The 23,152-nt window shown below is 41.4% G+C and overlaps 2 pseudogenes; both read left to right on the plus strand.

The window, feature by feature from the left end:
• Positions 1–4,205: 4,205 nt before the first annotated feature.
• LOC119517251 lies at positions 4,206–7,819 on the plus strand (annotated as a pseudogene).
• Positions 7,820–8,940: 1,121 nt separating this feature from the next.
• LOC119517252 lies at positions 8,941–12,347 on the plus strand (annotated as a pseudogene).
• Positions 12,348–23,152: the final 10,805 nt, after the last annotated feature.

Here is a 23,152-nt window from a genome sequence, read left to right on the forward strand (position 1 = left end):
AAGAAAGAAAAGCTGTCATTTCCCTTTTTGGACACTTGAGTGGAGACACCCCCACGGAGAAAGCGATCTCTGCCTTCTCCTCTGCTTTCATCTCTGAGGCCAGGGAGACCCTCCCCCAACCGTTTACAGAGAATATTTTGCTGCCTTAATGACATTCCTCTCCCACTCCTCCTTTCGAGCCATGTCCTTCTCTTGCCCCCTAGTTCCCTACACCAAGGAGTGTGTCCCCTCATCCTTTCTTCCCTACCTTGATATTGGGGTTCATTTTTATTCAGGAAAAAATGAAACAAAAGAAAAGAAAACAAAAAAAAACCCAGTGAGATACCACTAAATGAGAATGGCTAAAATCCAAAACACTGACAATACCAAATGCTGACGAGGATACAGAGCAACAGGTTTGTTTTCAGATTGTCCATTGCTAGTGTATAGAACTACTCCTATTTTTTGCATGTTGATCTTGTACCCTGGAGGGTACATGGCTGGAAGGAATGTAAAACAGTACATCCACTCTGGAAGACAGTGTGGTGGTTTCTTACAAAGTTAAACATAGGTTTACCGTTCAACCCAGTGGTCACATCCCTAGGCATCTACCCAAATGACTTGAAAATGTACTTCCACACAAAAAACTTGCAAACAAAAATTTATAGCAGTTTGTTAAAAGAAAAACTTCTCTTGCATTTTAGGATCTCATAGCTTTAATGAGCAATTCGTGAATTGGGCAGCATCCCTTTCAGATGGGGGCTCTGAGTGTAAGAGTGCCCACCAGAGTGACCTCAAAGGGGGCTCTGTCAAAGGAGTGGAAAGAGGGCACTTGTATGGGATGAACGTGGAAGCAAGACATGTTCTGATTAGCCTGTCAGGTTAACGTCTACTTAAACTTAGAGGTTAAGTTTCTGTTGTACATGGGGCAGGGGTCTCACAGAGTAGGGGGCAGATATAAATTGTTTAGTATATGCTAGTCCATTAGCTGTTTCTACTGGACCAAAATTGGTTTATCACCAGTTGTTGCTTATTTGCAGTTCTGTAGGGTGCATGCTATCGTTCCATTTTCTCAGAAAGTCCCTGCAGGTCGATTGTTTTTATCTTCTCGAAAATCTGTTCTTGGAAAGGGATCCCTCCCAGCAATCTCCCATGCAGCGACCCTTTGATTTGACTTAACAGTTCCCACCTTTTGGTCATTTTTCTAAAGATCTCATTGGAAACTTGACCAAAACACTCGAGTCACCACCATTGATTTCTTTCCAGGCTCAGTCAGTCGATTTGTTCCTTTTGTCCTTTTCATTTTCTGAATTTATTTTCTTTCTTGACTGCAGTGAAGTTTATTGGGTGGCCATTCAACTGCTTTTAAGAACCTTAGGATGGGGTTACTTACTCAGTTGAGTGCGTTATAGATAGAGCCCTCACTCTGATTCAGGGCATCTATTATTTTTTTGAATTCGGTTTTATTGAGATATATTCACATACCATACAATCATCCGTGGTGTACAATCAACTATTCACAGTACCATCATATAGTTGTGCATTCATCCCCCTAATCTATTTTTGAACATTTTCCTTATACCAGAAAAAATTAAAATAAGAATAAAAGTAAAAGTAAAAAGGAACACCCAAACCATTCCCCCTCCTCCCCCCATTTTTCATTTAGTTTTTGTCCCCATTTTTCTGCTCATCCATCCATACACTGGATAAAGGGAGTGCGATCCACAAGGCTTTCTCAATCACACTGTCATCCCTTGTAAGCTACATTGTTATACAATCATCTTCAAGAGTCAAGGCTACTGGGTTGCAGTTTGATAGTTTCAGGTATTTACTTCTAGCTATACCTTAAAACCTAAAAAGGGTTATCTATATAGTGCATAAGAATGTCCACCAGTGTGACCTCTTGACTCCATTTGGAATCTCTCAGCCATGGAAACTTTATTTCATTTCATTTCTCATCCCATTTTTGTTCAAGAAGATGTTCTCAATCCCATGACGTCGGGTCCAGATTCATCTTCGGGAGTCATATCTGGCATTGCCAGGGAGGTTTACACCCCTGGGAGTCAGGTTCCACGTAGTGGGGGTGGGTAGTGAGTTTACCTGCTGAGTTGGATTAGCTAGAGAGAGAGACAGGGCCACATCTGAGCAACAAAGAGGTACTCTAGGGGGAGGCTCTTAAGCACAATTATAAGCAGTTTTAGCCTCTCCTTTGCAGAAATGAGTTCCATAAGGGCAAGCACCAAGACAGAGGGCTTGGCATACCAAACCAGGGCATCTATTATTTTTATTTTTAGCTTTGGTCTCACATCTATCTTATATTCCCTTTGATTAGCCATCTTAAGTGCAACCATCTGTCTTGAGGAATTAGAACAGAATCATGAAATGCAGTTTGTACAACAAGAAACAAAGTCAAGCCAAGACGTCGACAACAGATCTTACCTGTAGTACCCATAGATTTGGGTGAATCTGTCTGATTTCAAAGTCCTCAAAGTATCCTACAGTTCTTACACTTGCCAGAAAGTAACCTTCTTTACTGACCTAAAGGCTTGGAACACTAGAGCTGGGTACCAGACCGGTTTTTCCAAGAGGATTTTGTAAGGACTGTCTCCATAAAGTCAAACTTAATTTCTTACAAGTGTCTGCTCCCATCTGATTAAGAAAGCATTGCTCTTGAATATGACATTCCAGTTATATCTTGGTTACATAACCAGTGTCTCCAATTAAGTCTTTCTAACAAGGAAGACAGAATATTAATTGGCCATAAAAATAAGACTATTCAAAAAGAGCTTCTGTATTCTTGAGGAATCAGGCAGGAAGAAAGGACTAATGTTTCATGAATTATAGATAGTTTAAGGGAAGAGAGTCAGAGATTTCTCATGTTTAGAAAATAGAACATTAAAACATTATCAAGAAGCCAAACAAAAACCTGTAATCATTCTTTATCAGTTTATTCAGTCCCAGGTGTTAATCTTTGTTCCACTCGATTTTGTGTTAACAACCTCATGAATCCATCAGCTTCGCCACTAGAATTCTGGAACATTGACTCAGTCCAGTAATCTAGTCCCAAAGCTATTTAAGCTGTGTCATTAGAAGCCTGTGCCCCAGAGTATCTGGCATAGTCCTTTCCAAGGGTGTCTTAGATTGTTCTCTTGTTGAAGACAAAGCAGTCTGGTCTGTAGCTGATTGCAAGTGTTTTCAGGAAAGCATCAGAATAAAAACTATCTGTAGATGACAAGACCTAAATTGGCCACGGTTAACTTATTGCTGTTTTACAAAAGTGAGTGAGCTGATGAGCCTTCATTAAACATTATTTTAAAAATAATGGAAATTATGAGCAATCACACTGCTGTTGTCTAATATCAGACAGATCAGCATGAGGCCATCACGTGGGAAGAGAGGACATGGACATAATCTCTAGAAACTCTATCCAATTTCTGAAATGTTTATGTTAATAACTTTTACTCTGGAAAGAAAAACTGGAGGTGAGTGTACAGACTTGACATTTTGTTCAGGACACCAAAGTTTTGCTGCAGCAAAAGGGAGCCAAAATGGAAGTAACTTCAGGGTTCTAGGGAGGGCAAAGGAGTATTATAGACAGAAAGGAAATCAGCTTGATTCCTACTGATTGGACCAGGGTTTACCCATCTTTCAGGGGCAGGTTTAGGGTAGATGGGCTTTCTGTGTTGGGTCAAAAGTCATGAATGGGGGGGGGGTTGCTTGTCTGTCTGCAACTGCACTGGCTCACCTACATGGGGGTTTGCAAATTTCAAAAGCTAAAGAGGAAACTTAGGAGGGCATATTGTTTGGTTGGGTTTTGTTGTTGTTGTTGTTGTTGTTGTTTTGGCTCTGAGGTCCCAAGGCTTTCTCCATACAATTTTACCAATTTCCTCCCAGTTACGAGGGCATGACCAAAGATGTTATTAGTCTCTCATTCACCACTAAAAGTCTCTCATATTTCATCACCGATTGCGCAGTTCAAAATTTTCCTCTTCCTATTCACACTGGTTTTGTATCCTCATTTGTATCATTTGTTGAGTTAGTGGCTGTATTGCAGTATTTAAGAGTAGAGAGATCTTGACAACATGGAGGGATATTTTGAATATTAAGAGGATAGCCTGTGCTCCTATTAGGTCATCTCTGAGCCAAGGTCCCTATGACCCTAGATGCCAACCAAAAAGAGACTCAGATTCAGGAGGTGCGACAGCTGATTTGGCTGCTTCTCGCACATGGGCTTCTGCTTCCACTACCTCTTGGTAAACATCTTCTTGGCTGCCATTTACAAATACACAGTGCTGGGTGCCCAGTAGTGCACACATGCCTCCTTACGCCTCCTTGGGCAGCCAAAATGTAGTCTAATGCTAATCAATTTTGTTGACACATTTTGCCAAGTTCCAATATGTCATCAACTAGTGAGCTACAGCTTGCCCTAGGTGGGAGATAGATTTCCCTAACTCTAAAGCTGCATTTTATAATACTATTATAATCTTATGGTATATCTTCCAACACAGGGGATACCTGCCCCAAAGACGGGGGTGGGGGGACATCAAGAATAGAACACCCCATGAGTTTAGCTTGGGTTATGGGTTTTTCCCATGATCCATTTAGAGCTGTGTCTGGTCTGCCAACAGTGTCTTCCCTGTAAGGGAAGAGGCCATAAGAGCCCTCATCTTCCTAATTTCCCCTCTTAGAAGAGTATTATAAATAGCCATTTGGGGAACAGCAGAAGCTATATAACAGGGACTAGCCCAATTTACAGATGGTGCTTTGTATGCCTTGTGTTCACATACAAAATAATGTCCTTGAACAGTTTAATAAGTGTACCAATTTCTTTTAAGGAGATGGGATATTGACATGTAGAGCTATTGGATGTAAATTCCAAATGGTGAATCATAATCATCATCATCTTCTTTGTTATCTGATATCTTAGTCCCATTTAACCAATAACTTCCTTTGCCTGAACTTTCAGCCAATCAGAAATTTGAGGCTTGAGTGAACTAAGATCTCATGTTATTAAAACCTTGAGGCACTAGAAGGACAAAGGAATTGTGCTCAAAGTAGGAGTATATATAGCAGAAATAGGGTAGAGGAGATAAAAGAAAATCATGGTGAAGGTAGACTGTTATTGGGGATGGAGACTGGGCATTCCAAGAGGTATAGGGTGAATAAGAGACTGTTTAGACAGATGGGGAAAAGGAGGAGACAGAGAATAGGATAAGGAAATTCAGGTGTATCTTGATCTGTGATCTTGGGTATCATCTGTTTGTTCTGACATCTTGGGCAGAAGCTGTCTATATCAGTTGCTGTCTGCTTATGGAATCCTTGTGCCAATTTTAGCTTGAGATCCAAAATGGGAGTAACCTCTCAAGGGCTTGAAGCATGTTTTAGTTGTGACAGGTGGAACTAGGGATCAGTAGCCTGTAGTGATGGTCGATAAGACTTGATAATGTCTTTCCCATCTAGGTCCTAAAGCAATTTTTCATTGAAGTCTCTTCTAGTATACCAGGACCCCAGGTTGAAGGTTGTGAAGTCTCCAAATGTGTCTCAGAAAAGGCAGCCTAAGTTTGTGAATGGTGGAACTGTGTATATGCAATTAGTCCCTACAATTAGCAATTTCACATCGTAATAGGTCAAAGTCCAGAAAAGTAGGAGAAAAAAATAAGGCTCATGGTCTTCCCATTATGATTTCCTGTTGGGCTAGATTTCATGGCCATCAGTCTGAGGGAAGAACCCTAGGTCAAGGTCAAGAGCGAGGGATTCAAATCATTTCGCTAATTTAAGTTTTAAGATACCCTTTGTTCATTTTGCCTCTCCTGGCAATTGAGGATGGTGGGGACAGTGAAGCATTTGGTTGACGGGTGAGAGCTTGCAAAGTTCCTTCATTACACTTCCAATAAAGTGGAAGCCTCTGTCACTTGAGAGAACAGCAGGAATTCCCCAGATGGGGAAAATGAAGTCTAACGGCTTTATTAAGCTACTGTGAGGATGGTAGCCTTGTGGCAAGGAAAAGTCTCTATCCATCCAGAGAACAGACATACAATAACAAGGACATATTTATGTCCCATAGAAGGATGCAGCTGTATATAGTCCATTTGAAGATGCCCAAAAAGGCCTGTTGGTCCAGGTATTTGACCCTGTTCCACCTTTATAGTTTTACCAGGGTTATGACAATTGTTGGGTAGAACATGAATTATATACTTGCCTTGCTTCTTGTTTAAAGTCACTCCCACCTCTGCCCCCCAACTCCCCATCCCCTTTTTCTTTTTTGCTGAAGATTAAGCTCTGACCTGTAGCTGACTACAGGTACTTTCAGAGCAACATCAGAGTAAAGCAATGTAGCTGACAAGGAAATTTGGCTATTTTTGTGGCATGTAACTTTTTTTTAAAGAATAACTAAAATTATGACCAAAAAAGTACACTATTGTCTAAGATCATGTAGATCAAAATCAGGGCATATCATGAACAGTTAAGAACATTGTCAAATCTCTAGGAATTTTATATAATCTATAAATACACATATGAATAACATTCTACCCATACAAATTTAACCAACAGAAGGTTAGAACATCCCTTTTAATTGGACAACACTTCCCATGCAACTCATAACATACCAAATGACCCTAACATTTTCTAGCGCCTCTTTTTTACAAAGTGAAAGAACAAATCCTTTTTGATTTCCCAGGGACCTGGAAAATCTCAAAGACAGTTTCAAGTAAAAAAAAAGATATCCTGCAGGCTTTCATTTTGAGAAGGCAAAATATTAAACATTGTCAGATTTGGATATATTTTAAATAGGAAAATGGGTCACTGGGAAACAATATTTAGTTCCCTATTGAACCAAAGTAACAAAAGATTTTAAAAGTAAACATAGGCGTGGCCATGGGGTGCGCAGGGCCTGGTGGGCGTCCCCGTGCGACAGACACTCGCGCCCACGTGCCCGTGCCCGGCGCCCTGGGTCGCCCTGGCGGCCCCCGGGGGCTGCACCTTAGAGTACAAGGGGGCGGAGGTGCGTGGAGGAACGCCTCAGCCTTGCTGGTCTACAGCTGAGGAGCGCTACCAAACCTCATGACAGCGGAAACAGGAAATACAGCGGTAATTGTGATTAGCTATCAAAAAGGAAGAGAAATTTTGGATCTGGTGCAAAAAGGAATTCCAGTAAAAATGGCCATGGGGCTTGACACCTGCCATGTGGCCAGTCTGTGGTGTTTGTGGCTATCACCTTCATCACATGAGGATCATCTCACTGGCCTGTCTTGCATTTTATTATAGGCAGCATTTCTTTGTAGACTGGCTCACAGTTTGGAAATCAGAGCCATGGAAAAGAAATAAAAAAGGAACTGGCCAGTTTCCGCTTTATACCGTAAAGCATGGAGAAAAGGGAATCTCTGAAAATTGTGCAGTGTGTATTGAAAATTTTGAAGTAAAGGATATTATCAGAATTCTGCCATGCAAGCACATTTTTCATAGAACATGCATTGACCCATGGCTTTTGGATCACCGAACTTGTCCAATGTGTAAAACTTGATGGCATCAAAGCCCTGGGACATTGGAGAGAGCCTGGGGATGTGCAAGGGATGGCAGCTCCAGAATCTCCCCCTGGATGTGTTTCAGCTATATATTTGAATAGCTTTTAGAAGATGATGACAGAAGTGATAGAAACAATTTACCATCGTCTTCTGCTAGTGAATCTGTGCTGCAGCATAATGCCAGTTTTAAAGAAGATGCAGGTGAAAGCACAGTGTTATTAGGAACGGGGGAATGGCCCTCAGCCTGGTGGACCAGTCACCTAACGCAAGTTTCTACTGACAGTGTCAGGGACAGACAGAGCTTTGGCTTGAAATAAAGGATGTTGTATTTTTTTTTACCTTAGTGCACATAGTTTGTATATTTGAAAATAAGGTACTTTCTTTTACCTTCCAGATTCTGGTTTGATATACAAAAGGGCTAAGATATTTTATTCTTAAATAAACTTTTTGATTAGTCTTCATGTGTTTACCTACTGTTCTGGTTTGCTAATGCTGCCTTTTTGCAAAATACCAGGAATGGATTGGCTTTTAGAAAGGGGGTTTATTTGGTTACACAGTTACAGTCTTAAGGCCATAAAGTGTCCAAGGTAACACATCAGCAATCGAGTACCTTCACTGGAGGATGGCCAATGGCATCTGGAAAACCTCTGTTAGCTGGGAAGGCATGTGGCTGGCATCTGCTCCAAAGTTCTGGTTTCAAAATGGCTTCCTCCCAGGATGTTCCTCTCTAGGCTGCAGTTCCTCAAAAATGTCACTCTTAGGTGCACTTGGGATATTTGTCCTCTCTCAGCTTCTCCGGAGCAAGAGTCTGCTTTCAACGGCCGTCTTCAAACTGTCTCTCATCTGCAGCTCCTGTGCTTTCTTCAAAGTGTCCATCTTGGCTGTAGCAAGCTCGTTCCTTCTGTCTGATCTTATATAGTGTTCCAGTAATTTACTTCAGACTCACCCTGAATGGTGGGCCAACACCTCCATGGAAATTATCCAATCTGAGTCATCACCCACAGTTGGGTGGGGCACATCTCCATGGAAACACTCAAAGAATTACAATCTAATTAACACTGATAGGTCTGCCCACACAAGATTACATCAAAGATAATGGCATTTGGGGGGACATAATACATTCAAACTGGCACAGGTCTCCAGTGAACAAATCAAGGCCCATGCTGAATTGATGGGGCCACATCTCCATGGAAACATTCAATCAGAGGTCACAACCTAACCAAAGCTGTCACTCACAGTTGGGTGGGTCACATCTCCATGGAAACAACTTAATCCCATATTCCAACCTAATCAACACTAAAACATCTGCCCCCACAAGATTGCATTAAAGAATACGGCTTTTGGCAGAACATAATATATCCAAACTAGCATACCTATTAAAATATATTGTTTACAATAAACAATACTGTTAGGTCGGAGTTGTTCAAGAATCCACACAATGCAGTGAGTCAAAGATTTAAGTAGAAAGTTTAAGATTTATTAGAGGAAGAAAGCAGGTGGGAGCCAGCAAAAAGAAAGAAAATGGCTCCAGCTCTCTATCTGAGAGCAGCATTTTTTAAAGGAAAAAACACGTTGGGAGGGAAGGGTGTCGGGAGAGAAGGGTGTCTGCTGAGTGGTGTCCTGTGCCCTGATTGGGTGTGGGCTTATTAACTCTTGAGCTAATTGGTTGCTAGGGTTCTAACTCAGTACTATTCTTTGAAGTTGTGTACTATCTATGTGGGGGGAGCAGGCCTTTTCTGCATGCCTATGGTCATTTATCTTATGGACACATCTGATCTTGCTTTATCCACCTTTTTGGGTGTTGAGGCACCACCATGACTGGAATTTCTAAAACAGCCTTCAACCCATATTTTATGGCACATCTGGTTACTATGAAATAAGCTGCGGGGCCCCTGGGTCAGAAATTCCTTCTATATGTTAGATTCTTTTCTAGGATCTGACAACTATGTCATCTCACATTCTTACAGAGAAATCGAATAGGAAAGATTCTAATGTAAAGGTGGGATTTCTGAATATTAGGATTGCTCCTATGGTACTGTAAAAACAAGATTAATTCTATTTCTTGAGGATGTTTTTAAGACTAAGCACATGGTGTCTTAGTCTAGTTGAAGCAGAATTGTGTAATTAATTTCAGTAATTGATCATGTGAGTTTCCTCTGAAGAAAGACTTTAGAACTTTAAACTTGTAAACAAGATGAGAAATCTGCACCTTTCTTGACATCTGTGTTGTATATAGAGGTTTCAAAACCTGAGAGTACATTTTCATTGTCGTTTTCTATAGGGACTTATGAGAAAATCACTAGATGACTTTAAGATTTGCATTTTTCCCTTTTATTATCTAATATCCTGTGACACTTTGAAGGGAAGGAAAATTTGTCCATTTTTTCTGCAGATAAAAAAGTTAAACTCTATATTGCAAAAATAAATAAATAAAAAGTGAATATAGGTTCCTGGTGCACAAGGCAGGAAGGGTAGCTAGGCGGGACTGCTCAGTGGGCCTCGGCTCCTCAAACCTGGGACGGCCCCCCTCCCCAACTGGCTCAGACATCCCACACACCCCCACCCCCCTCACCCTGGGCGCCCAAGAAGCAGGAAGGGGAAGGTCCAGTCCCCGCCCTTTCGGGACACCCCGGGCCAGCCCGCAGCTAGCACGCCTGCACAGCGCCCTCTGCACGCCAGGTGCCGAGGCAGATAATGAGGTTGGGGCCTGCCTCAGTTGTAGTTGAGCCACACAAACCACGACTCAGCACACTGGGTGGCGAGCGTTCTGGTCAAGGGCAGTGGCATGCTGATCCCTGCAAACCCCAGGGCTAGAGTCCCCAAGATGGCAGGATTTCCATAGCGTGTCTAGTATGAGTCCCCCATCTTGGCCTCTGATCTGACTTCAAGCTGTCTCCTCTCCGCTGGCAGAAGAATAAATGGGATTTGTATGAATTCCAAACTCCCTGAACTGAAATATAGACTGCACTGTTTATATCCTTTTCTTCTGGCCGTCATTAACAGATCCTCAAAAAATTAAATGTCATCAGAAGACTGAGAAAACTCAGGAGGATGAATTGCTGGCCTTGGCGAGTGTTTATGATGGGGATGAATTTAGAACAGCAGAGTCCATCCAAGATGGAGAAACCAGGATCTATTTGGATTTGCTGCAAAATTTCAAGATATTCATGAGCGGCAATTCAAATGAGTATCTCCGGAATAGTGGCTTTGAATACACCATTTGCTTTCTGCCTCCACTTGTGCTGATTTGGGTGGTGCTGCTCGACCGGGTGTAGACCAAGAGGAAATGGTGGATGAAAGAGCTGTGCAGGATGTGGAATCATTGTCGGGTCTGATCCAGGAAATCTTGGACTTTGATCAAGCCCAGCAGAAAAAGTACTTCAACTGTAAACTGTTCCTGTGCAATATCTGTTTCTGTGAGAAGCTAGGTAGTGAATGCATGTACTTGTTGGAGTGCAGCCATGTGTACTGCAAAGCCTGTCTGAAGGACTACTTTGAAATCCAGATCAGAGATGGCCAAGTTGAATTCCTCAAATGCCCAGAACCAAAGTGCCTTTCAGTGGCCACCCCTGGTCAGGTCAAAGAGCTAGTGGAAGCAGAGTTATTTGCTCAATACGCCCGCCTTCTCCTCCAATCCATCTTGGATCTGAAGGCAGATGTGGTTACTGACCACACCCATGCTGCCGGCTGCCCATCATGCAGGAACCTGGCTGCACCATGGGCAGCTGCTCTAGCTGCAGTTTTACCTTCCGTACTGTTCTAGTTTGCTTATGCTGCCAGGATGCAAAAACACCAGAAATGGATTGGCTTTTATAAAAGGGGATTTATTTGGTTACACAGCTACAGTCTAAAGGCCATAAAGTGTCCAAGGTAATGCATCAACAATCAGGTACCTTCACTGGAGGATGGCCAGTGGCATCTGGAAAACCTCTGTTAGCTGGGAAGGCACATGGCTGGCATCTGCTCTGGAGTTCTGGTTTCAAAATTGCTTTCTCCCAGGACGTTCCTCTCTAGGCTTCAGCTCCTCAAAAATGTCACTCTTAGTTGATCTTGGGGTATTTGTCCTCTCTTAGCTTCTCCGGAGCAAAAGTCTGCTTTCAAAGGCCATCTCCAAAATGTCTCTGTAAGCTGAAGCTCCTCTCTCTGCTCCTGTGCATTCTTCAAAGTGTCCCTCTTGGCTGTAGCAAGCTCACTCCTTCTGTCTGAGCTTATATAGTGCTCTAGTAATTTAATTCAGACCCACCCTGAAAGGGTGGGGCAACACCTCCATGGAAACTATCCAACCAAGGGTCTTGTCCACAGTTGATTGAATCACATCTCCATGAGAAAACCCAAAGGATTCCAAAATCTAAACAACACTAATATGTCTGCCGACACAAGATTGCCTCAAAGATAATGGCATTTAGGGGGACATAATACATTCAAACTGGCATGCATACCTTGTGCAGATTGACTTTACCATGGTGTCCCTCCATGTAAGGTGACAGCAGAGAAGTTAATGGACTTACGAAATGAGTACTTGCAAGCAGGTGAGGCCAATAAAAGATTTTGGGAACAGAGTTATGGTAAGAGGGTGATTCAGAAGGTACTGGAAGAGATGGAAAGTAAGGAGTGGCTGGAAAAGAATTCAAAGAGCAGCCTGTGTTGTGGGATTCCCATGGAGAAATGAGAAGGATGTAACAAGATGCCATGTACTGGCTGTATGCAGTATTTCTGCTGGATTTGCACGGATTCTCTCTCTAGAGGAAACCCTTATAAACGTTTCAGTGCTCCCCCTGTTTTAGCAGGTTGTTCCATGCTATGGATGTTAATGGAGACATTTGGGAAGATGAGATTGAAGATTAGTTAACTCCCACTGCTCAAGATTATGGAAGTGGAGTGGTTTGCCCTAAATCTTTTGTCGAACACACAAAGTAACCTTGTAGGATATTTAGGGAATCATTCAATCATTCATTCTATGTAAAAGATATGGAAGAACAGGTTTATATTTTCATTTGGTACAACTGATTATGGCACATTCGTACATTTTTTTGTGTAACATAAACCGAGAAAATTACAAGCCAAAGGTTTAGAAAATGAAAACTAGAAAAATATTAAATATTACAATGTCCTCCCAATTCTGAATAGTTAAAAAGTATATATTTATTTTATTTAGGTAAGGAGAGGGGTCAAGTTTTAAGCTTAGAGGCTCTTTTGCCCTGAGAATCTTCCCCTCTAAGGCATTTCCATTGGAACCCCCTTGTCCCACTCCTTACAACGGGGGTGGATAGAGCCTTATTAAAATTGTACTGAGAATTGTTGTATGCTCTTCCAAGCCTGATCTCATTTCCTCCATGTTACTCACATTCCTTCCAACCTAAATTTCTGTTGGGTTAGTTTCCTTGGAGGGGGCGCTTTGCTCGATACCCAATTGGATGGCCCACAATTGCTTTGAACTGCTTTTGAGAATAGAAATTTATAGATAATTAAATTTTTTTTTAATATCACAAACCCTGTGGGTCAATTGATATGTATTAGTGATGTATAGTCCACTGGTTTTGAGCCACATCTACTGGCTCAGAAGAATTTCAGCCCTTTTCAAATCTCCTGGGCAATAGAGTCTAGATTCAAGGGTCTAGATTCAGAAGGTCTTTGTTACCCATTTTTCTACATCCTCTCCCTTCACCCTCACCCTACCTTCAGTTGGTAAGGACAATTTTAATATTAACTTCACCAGCAGTTCACGTTTTTATTTCCTCTGCAGGAATAGAAGAAAGCCCGATATATTCCCAAACTGAACAAACTGAACTTTCCTGTCCATGCCACTGTAGTTTCAACCCTAACTCTCTGGATTCTCTTTGGTTTTTTATCCTGTCCTTTTTTTTTTCCGCCCCCCAACAGCATTGTTGTGAGGAATAATTTTGGCTTGACACCTAGATCTCTGTTTCTGGGTTTTTGTTGGCTTTTTGAAAAATTGTCTTTCTTTATGGTTTAGTGAATGTTTTAGTAGCACAACAAAATTTTTTTGGAAGAGAGGATGGAGGAATTCAGCTGCAGCTTGTAAACATGTTCTCTTTTCCTACCTTGTCATTGACAATTGGGGAACTGTTTTAACCATTGTGGGAGTGAGCGTTTGGTCCACATAGTCAGCAGGGATTGTGTGTCTGGATTGTCAACCGGGATGCTTAATCTTAAAAATAAAAATAATAGAAAAGAAACTGTCTTATAATTTAAATATATATATATATATATATATATATATATATATATATATATATGCTAAGACTCTATAAAAGTTTTACTTATTAAGTTTATTTTTTCAGAAACTTAAAACCTCTAGATTGTTCCTATGCCAGATAAGCCCTGAAACCTAGAGCTACCAGTCCCTCCAAGAACATCAACCAGTTTCATTCCACTTCCCCATACTGTCAACACTCCTTTTCAATGTGAAGAAGTTAGAATGGACGTTGCCCAGATATCCCTGAAGACTGAGAGAATGATCAAATGAGAGGGAGGAGGTCTAACTGAAAAATTAGGATTTAACAAATGATTATGACTACTAAATCATTAAATAGATATTTATTTTTAGTTTCTAGTGTATTGGAACAGCCAGAAGGAAATATCTGAAACTGCTGAACTGTATGCCAGTTTGGATGTATTATGTCCCCCAAAACTCCATTATTTTTGATGCAATCTTGTGTGGGCAGACATATTAGTGTTGATTAGATTGTAATTCTTTGATTGAGTGTTTCTATGGAGATGCAACCCATCCAACTGTAGGTGATAACTCTGATGAGATAATTTCCATGGAGGTGCGGCCCCGCCCATTCAGTGTGGGCTTTGATAGTTCACTAGAGCACTATATAAGCTCATACAGAAGGAGCAAGCTTGTTGCAGCCAAGAGGGACACTTTGAAGAATGCACAGGAGCTGAGAGAGGAGCTGCAGCTTGCAGAGACATTTTGGAGATGGCCTTTGACAGCAGACTTTTGCTCCTGAGAAGCTAAGAGAGGACAAATGCCCCAAGAACAACTAAGAGTGATATTTTTGAGGAGCTGCAGCCTAGAGAGGAATGTCCTGGGAGAAAGCCATTTTGAAACCAGAACTCTGGAGCAGATGCCAACCACATGCCTTTCTAGCTAACAGAGGTTTTCCAGATGCCACTGGTTATCCACCAGTGAAGGTACCCGATTGCTGATGTGTTAACCTTGGACACTTTATGGCCTTAAGACTGTAACTTTGTAACCAAATAAACCCCTTTTATAAAAGCCAATCCATTTCTGGTATTTTGCATAATGGTAGGGTTAGCAAACCTGAACAAACTGTAACCAAGTAGCCTTGATATTTGTTAATGACTGTGTAACAATATAGTTTTGATCTTGTGACAGTAAAAATCTTGTGATTGTAAAAACCCTGTGTCTGATACCACCTTTATACAGCGTATAGTTAGAAGAGTAATAAAATAAAGACATGCATGAAAAAGATAAAAGTAAATATAAGAGGTAACATGATTGGGAAAAAAAGAGTCGGTTCTTTGAAAAGTGAGAAGACTCGCTTTCTAAAGCAATAAAGAATGATAAGGTTAATATAAATACAAATTAGGATATTATTTTGATGTGACATAGAATCTTTGTCTTCTAGGCAGATTACTCAGATGGCTAAGAAAAATCTTTTATTACCTCTCAATAAGAGCAGCTAGTAATCCAAGAAAATTTCATCATTTGAACAGAGAGAAAATCAAATTCTAGTTTTACATGAATATACTGTTTGATATGAAAGCTCTTTAAAAATATCTTATAAATAAGCCTATCAAATCTTAGTCAACATTGACCATGACAAATAAATCATTTCCACAAACTTTCTCTAACTTTCTTTGTCCATTTAGGTTTTGTCCTATACATTCCTGCTTCTCGTTGGGCAACAATCAGTCATTTTATTCTAGGACAAAACTACACTCCTTTTCCTTAACAAAGTATATCCTGTATACTTTACATACCTGCATACCTTAAGTAAAGTTCCTTAAGTATGCAGGTATGTAAAGTACCAAAAAGATCTTTGAAACTGCCTTCAAACATCCTACAAAACACAATTATTCTTAAAATAAAGTTTGTCAAAACAATAACTCAATTTGGTTAAACACAAATTTATATTTTTCATCATCTTAAATATCTAGTACATATAATGCTTTCTTATTTTATCAGTAAACCTGTATAAATTTAGGGAGAACATACCTGTAATCAAGAGTTTAAGAATTAACAAACAATTATAAATATTGAATCATTGTATAGATGCTTTTTTACTTTCTAGTCTATTACAGAATAGCCAAAAGCTCATACCTGAAATTACCGAAACCCTCTGAATAGTCCCAGCCCTTGTTTGTGCTTGCTATTGTGATGGTAGCCACTCCACCTCCCTTGTTTGAATCCATAAAGACCTTACACGCCTTAGACTCCGGGAGACAGATTTTTAGGCCGTTAGGCCATCTGCTGTCCTGCTTTGCACTTAGCAATAAACTCTTTCTCTTTGAAACCCCAGTGTCTCAGGAATTGGCTATTTGAGTGCATCGGGCAGAGAAACCCCTGCTTTTGTTTGGTAACATATCCAATGTACTGATTTGCATATATTATGTCCCCCAGAAAAAGTCATATTCTTTTTCTTGTAGGGGCAGATGTATTAGTGTTGATTATATTGGAGCCTATTGATTCAGTGTTTCCATGAAGATGTGACTCAATCAACCTTTCATTGGATTATTTCGATGGAGGTGTTGCCCCACCCATTCAGGGTGGGTCTTTATTGGATCACTGGAGTATTTTAAAAAAGAGCCACACAGGCCCAGATGCAGAGCAGCTGCAGCTAAGAGAGCACAAAATGTCCCACGAGCAACACTTTGGAGAACACCATTTTGAAACAAAAACTGGGAGCAAGCAGATGCCAACCACATGCCTTCCCAGCTAACAGAGATTTTCCGGACGGCAGGGCCTTTCTCCAGTGTAGGTACCCTTTGTTGAGGCCTGACCTTGGATGCTTTATGGCCCTCAGACTCTAACTTGGTAACCAAGTAACCCCCCTTTATAAAAGCCAATCCATTTCTGGTATTTTGCAAAAAGGCAGCATTAGAAAACCGGAATACCCAAGTAGAATAAAATTGTATGCTTGTATTGTACTTGACATTGATAACTCAGAAGACATAGCTGTTTTTATTTAATTAACAATATTAAACTAGTCCTTCTTGCCAAAGCTTTGCCTGGATTATGGGCACTTGAATGTTTAAAACATTTGGATTTAATTCTATGAAAACTCTTTTTACATTGGAGGTATTAAAAATTCAGTTTCCTTAATTTCTGGGACTTTAGGAGTATTAATGTATATATAAGTGCTTATTTATCTTTAAGCAATTTGAATAGAGCTCTTTTAAGAATTTTTTTATTTGTTAATTTGGTATTACCATTTGGAAGTAGGAAAATATACATCAAACAGACAAACACAAATAGAGAGCTTATAGCTTCAATTAAAATGTTTCAGCCATGAGTCAGACATAAAAACACAGAAACACAGAAATACAAAACTCACTAGTTTATATTTAAAAAGAGCTGGCTTTCTCTCCTTGCTCCCCCTCTTTTTTTTTCCCCCAGAATTTTTGTTCTTAGCAAATGGGACAAATCGAGGTTACTTATTTAATATGAGGGCTAAAGCTTTCCCCCATCACAATTTGTGGAATAGACTTTTAAGATTTTTTTGTCCAGAAGTGTGATCTTGAGGGAACTTTGCCCTATTCCTCAGATTTATTATGGAAACTGGCTTTTGCCATCCAGGATTTAGCATCTGAGGTTTTACCAACATGTGCAGACAAAATGACATAAATCAGGTAGCCCTGGGACACATGCACCCAAAAAAATCTTAAGTCCTTCTATGAGTATTTGCTGGTCTCATTCAGGGAAACCTTTAATTATAGCTCTTAATTAAAATTAATTCTGCTCTAGCAGGCAGCCCAGTCCCATAGAAGAATTAATCTTTAAAGGAGACTAGATTAGATCATTTTCCCACAGGAGGTCGAGAGAAACCGGTTAAGGCAGCTCTGGGGGAGGGTTGGGTAGAGGAAGATGGGGGAGGTATAGGTTTCGTCAGGCCCTCTTTCCTCTGTGTTCTGTTTTTGGCCTTTTCTTTTTCCAGTGAACCTTTAAGTGACGTTATTGTGAAGGCAGATTGTCCTCTAGCAGCCTCCACGTACCACCCTTGGATCCCTCTTTACCATTTTTTTTTAAGGTGCCTCTCACGTGCACGATTTTGTTCCTATGAAGTTTCTCAAAGGGACCTCTGCAAAGACAAATTGTTCTTCGTCAGATCCACCCACAAACAGAAAGTCACAGGTCCATAGTGCAAGTATATACAAGAAGCAGGAGCTTTAGTGGGAGGAGGGCAGGGAGGTTTGGAGCATAAGCCCCCACAATGCTGAGGTCAGATGAAACGTCTCTCGGGCCCCTGGACTTTCGGCTCAGCCTCTGGCATACCGCTCTGACCACAGCAGGGTCCCCTGGTGAGTGGACGTTCCAGATGCGAGTCTGGACCTGAACACAGTGCTCTAACTCAGCTCAGTCCCAAGACTGAAGAACTCACCAGGCACAGAGTCAGATATGAGTTTAATGGGACTTACGGACAGGAGAGATGGTTCCACGGCAGCAGCCGGCTGGGAAAGATGGAAGTTACTGCGCTGCAAAAGAAGGGGTTCCCAGGCGGTGGTTTATAAGGGTTAGGACAAGGAGGGTGTGAGTTTCCGCAGGGTATGGAGATTTGTTATCAACAGTGATCAGGGGAGGGGAGTTTCAATGCTTTGTTTACAATACATTTTTCCCCCCCTGGGGAGGTCTGCTGAGTTTTAATGTCCGTCCCTGCTGACGGACATCACTATGGAGGGGAGGGGGCCTGGGCCCTGGGTCCCCACACCAGGCAGCATAACAGGTAGAAAAGGAGGCTCATTACACAGGAGCAGAGGACCGGCGAACCCTTCCGATGTAACCCAGGATGGGAGTCGGCTTAGCCAGCCTCATGGATTCCCAAGCCCTATGTCTCCAAGAGAGATGGAAAATTAGAGAACTGGGGAGAGAGAGGAGATAAAACCAAATGGAAGGTCTGACCACAGAACAGAAACCAAACCCAAACCAAAGGTCCCTAAACCAACATCCCAAATAAAAGGCAATTGAACTTGATGCAAATTGCAGACTTTGGATATAGGAAAGGCATATCTGGGAGAGACATGGGATCTCAGTTGATCGGGCAGCAGACACAAGAGGGTCTTTTGTGGACACCTCACCTGGACAGCCCCTGGAGCCCGCAGCCCCAGAGGGCACCTTCTATGTCTCATTGTGAACTCCAAGCTCGTGAAAGACAAATTGGAGTGGAGTCTGCAGACTACAGCATTTTATTTGGGTCACAAAAGTTTTGCTGCAGCCAAGGAAGCCCAAATGAAAGCAGCTTCAGGGCTCTAGGGATGGCAAAAGATTTTTATAAACATAGGAAATTAGCTTGACTCCTACTGATTGGACCAGGGTTTGTCCAACTTATAGGGATGGGTTTAGGGCAAGTGGGCTTTATTTGGTATTGGGTCAAAGGTCATGACTGGGGGTTTTCTTGGTCAACTGCCTCAGAAAGGATTTCGAATTTCAAAAGATAAATAGGAAACTTAAAGGGCTTTTTTTTTTTTTTTGGCTCTGAAGGACCCCCAGGGCTTTCTCTGTACAATTTTATCAACCAATGTTAACCCAAAGAAAGTCAGAAAATCCTTTTTATTTTGACAACACTTCCCGGTAACTTAAATCAAATAAACCTATTTCTAGCACCTCTCTTTTTACAAGGTGAAACAACAAATCCTTTGTGATTTTCCAGGAACCCTCAGAAATATTCCAAAGACAGTTTGAGAACAAGAAGCCATCAGTTAGGGTTTGATGTTGGGAAGGTGAAATGTCAAAAGTTGTCAGGTTTGAACCTTTTGTGAAATAGGATCATTGGTCACTGTGAGACAAAATTTGGTTCCTATTTAACCAAAGTGACAAAAAAAATTTGAGTAAATAGGAGAGTTAACATGATTGTAAAAACAACAACAGCAACACAACGCACACACACACAAACTTAGTTCTTGGAAAAATGAGAAGACATCCTTTAAAACAATAAAGGAAGAAAAGGTCAATATAAAGCACAGGAGATTATTTTGAGATTATATTGCTGGAACACATCAAAGAGAGCTGTAATCATTATGACCAACTTTTATCAATCAGCAGATACCAGAATCTCTTCCTCAGGAGGGTGTGTCGGAAATAAAGCAGTACCTGTAAGGGAATAAACGCTCACTCGGTTCTGGAGGAGAAAAGAATTTATTTACGATCTTGCAAGAAAGGGCACACAGCCAAACACGTGGTAGGCTGGTGTGCCAGAGGAAGAGAATGGCGATCTTTAAATCTCCTACTCCTAATGCGCCAAGTCCCTCCCCTGTTTCCCCATTGACTGGGTACTACAGAGGTTACAGCCCATCTGAGAGAACTAACTAATTCATCTTTGAGATTTTAATTTGTACAGCCTATCCAAGAGAGTCAACTAGCTCATTATTGAGATTTTGAACTGATCAGCCTATCTGAGAGAGTTCAGTTTAAAATTTTTTTTTGCTGGGAGTTCCCGCCTCTGATTTTACCTCATATCTCTTTACATTCCAGTAACCATGGTTACTTTTCCATATAAGGGGCTGGCACAGATTTTCTCTTTCATCCCTTTACCACAGGGCTTGTTTAAGCTGGTTCTGCCTCCATTTTCCTTATTCCATGCTGTCTCTGTGTGAAAGCCAAACTTATCCCTTTCTTACAGGTGTAGGTGAGGCAAAGTATCAGAAGGCAAGGAAAACATTTTGCAAAAGGCTGTTTGGGCAAATCAGCCAAATGGGTTTAAAAAAGAAAGTGCCAACAAATAAACAAGAAACTCTAATTATCTGTGGAAATCCAGACCAGCAAAGACATTGGCTAATTCTTTTACTGCAAATGAACTACAATGATGGGCTTTGTTGGCCTGTAGCTACTGGTATATAAAATGTCCTGCTCCTTGCCCCATATTGCAGTTCCACCGTCATAAGTCTTACACAGTCACTACTAGTATGTCAACATTTATTTCGAGATCAGTTTACCACCCATTCCTCTCAGAGGCAACTTGTGGAATGGCAGTCAGTGGGGGTGAAGGAAGGGGGCACTTAGGAATTGTGATTCAGGGACCTCTCCTCAGTCTTTGCAGAGTTCATGTAAACTTGGGACGGTGGTGTGGCCATCTTTTGGTGTGAACAGAGAAGCAGATGAAATTGGGGGGCAGGGTGAGGTGCAGGTTCCAAGGAGGGGAAACAGCAAGTGTGGAAGCCCACAGGCAGGTAAGTGCTAAATTCCAGGAGCAGAAGGAAGTGGGGATGGTTAGGAGTTGGGGAGAGGCGTGTCCTGCAAAGCCTGGGGCCATGATAAAGAGGGGGAGGAAGTATTGAAGTGGCCAGAGGAAGCCGTTGGAAGGGTTTAAGCAGGAAAAAGACAAGATCTGATCTCCTCTCCTGCAAAGTGGGCTCTGGCCCCTGGGCAGACAAGACTTGGACACAGTAGGGAGGTAGTTGAGAGGCATTTCTTGTCTCGGCAGAAGTGGTGGTGCTTTGGGTTATGGGATCCACTGTGGGGAAGGAACAAAGAAGAGTGAGTCCACTTTGCCCCTCAGAGTCTTGCTTCCTTTTTCTTTAAAAGGGGATTGAAGGTTCTGATGCCGCTCAAATGCATCCTCTGCCTGATGCACAGACACCGGGATTTCAAAAGGAAAAAAAGAGTTTATTGCTATGGGAAGCAAAGAGAACAGAGGACCCATAAGCCTAAAATCTGCCTCCTGGAGTCTAAGGATTTTAGGATTTTCCTGGATTCAAATAAGGGGAGGTAGAGTTGTTAACATTACAATAAAAAGCATAAACAACTACAATTTACAAATGTAGAGGAGTGGAGCTAAGCTAGAACTAAGCTAGAATAACCATTACCATAACAAGTAGAAACACTGTAGTCAGAGGTTAGTTCCTTCACTCACATTCATTAACATTAGGAGTTTGTCTTTGTGATGATCAGACTCTAAAGTTGTAAAACAGGATAAGGGGGTACAAGCAGGGCGGGACTCAGGCTTTTAAAAATTTGCAATTCAGTAGGTTTCAGTAATTTCAGGCATTTCCTTTTGGCTATTCTACAATATACTAGAAAGTAAGGAAAAGACATCGAAATAATGATTTATTCATCATAATTATTTGTTAAATCTTAATTTCTTGGTTACAATTCCAACAGGCCTCTTATTGATGACGTCTGTTAAATTAGGTGATGCATGATAAGGGGTGGGGAAGGAGTAAGTTCTCAGTAAGTGGTAGTAGTTGTTGTTATTATTATTTACTTGATAATTAAAGAAAGTCCTCTCCAAGCTTATATTCTAATGTGGGAAATTGACAAAACAGGTAGTAGAAATGAAATGCTAGGACTGAAAACGGGGCAGGGAGTGCTGTCACAGTGCATGTGCCTCTCCTGAAATAAAGCAATAAATGGAATCAAGGAACTTGGTTCTGCTTTCTGCCCTACTCGCCCTCCCTCTGCCTGAATTTATTTGTCCAGCTGCTGCCTTCTTTCTTTTCTATTTCCTTCAAGCAGGATTTTAAAAAACCTTTTCCTGAAGGGCTACTTCTGTTCCAGAAAGTGATTCCCCTTCTGGTTCAGAAGCCGAGGCTCTTTTCCCTTGCCTGGCCTGGGATGTGGACTCTGCCAGGAGCCACGAGCCAGTCAGACCAGCAAGGCGGAGAAGAGCTCCTGGAGGTGCGGCCTCCTCTCCAGGGTCCCCCGAGACTCCCCTCCAGTTCCATTTTCCATCTCATAAATGCACCGAGTTCCATTCAATCCCCTCCAGGTCCACCGGCTGGGACTGGGACCCAGGAGGAGGCTTCTGGTGAGGAAGCCAGAGGGAGGGATTGTCTCACAATAAAAACAGCCATCATCTGTGGGACATTTACTCCCTGCTACTCTAACAGTGACTTTTTAAATACAATCTAAAAACTAAGCAAGCAGGAAATGGTAAAGTAGCCTTAAAATGTAACCTTCAAAGCTGAAAACAGGCTATAATGGAAGCGCTTATTCTTGCAAAGAAGCAATTTGTAAATGTAAAGTGGGAAGCAGTATTCAAATGTAAAGTCTGCACCCAGATATGAATAAAGCCTTTTGATCCAGCTCTGTAAACACCTAGAGACACCTTTCCCAGGTGTCACCTAGTTCCTGAAGAAAACAGGAAATAACAAATTACTGAAGCCCTCCAAACCTGTTACATGTTAACTAAAATAATTAACTCCCTTTGTCTCTAATGGGTTTAGCCAATTACAGAATCATTTTTGGGCCTCCCAGATATAGATAAGCCTATTGTCTATCACTCTTGTTGCATGTTAATTAAATGATTATCTCTTTGTCTCTGAACCTGGGTATAAAACCCAATTGAAGAAACACATCAGGAAGGCAGATTTGGGAAAACTTCCCCTGTCTTCCTGCCATCGTAAATAATAAACCATTTTTTCCTCTTCAGCCTGGTTCGGTGTGTGATTTCTATTGGCCGCACCGAGTGATGAACCCAGATTTGAGAAGTGCCCCCTTCTACACT

The sequence above is a fragment of the Choloepus didactylus genome, chromosome 21 (genome assembly GCF_015220235.1).
Source record: "Choloepus didactylus isolate mChoDid1 chromosome 21, mChoDid1.pri, whole genome shotgun sequence".
In the NCBI taxonomy this organism is placed as follows: Eukaryota; Metazoa; Chordata; class Mammalia; order Pilosa; family Megalonychidae; genus Choloepus; species Choloepus didactylus.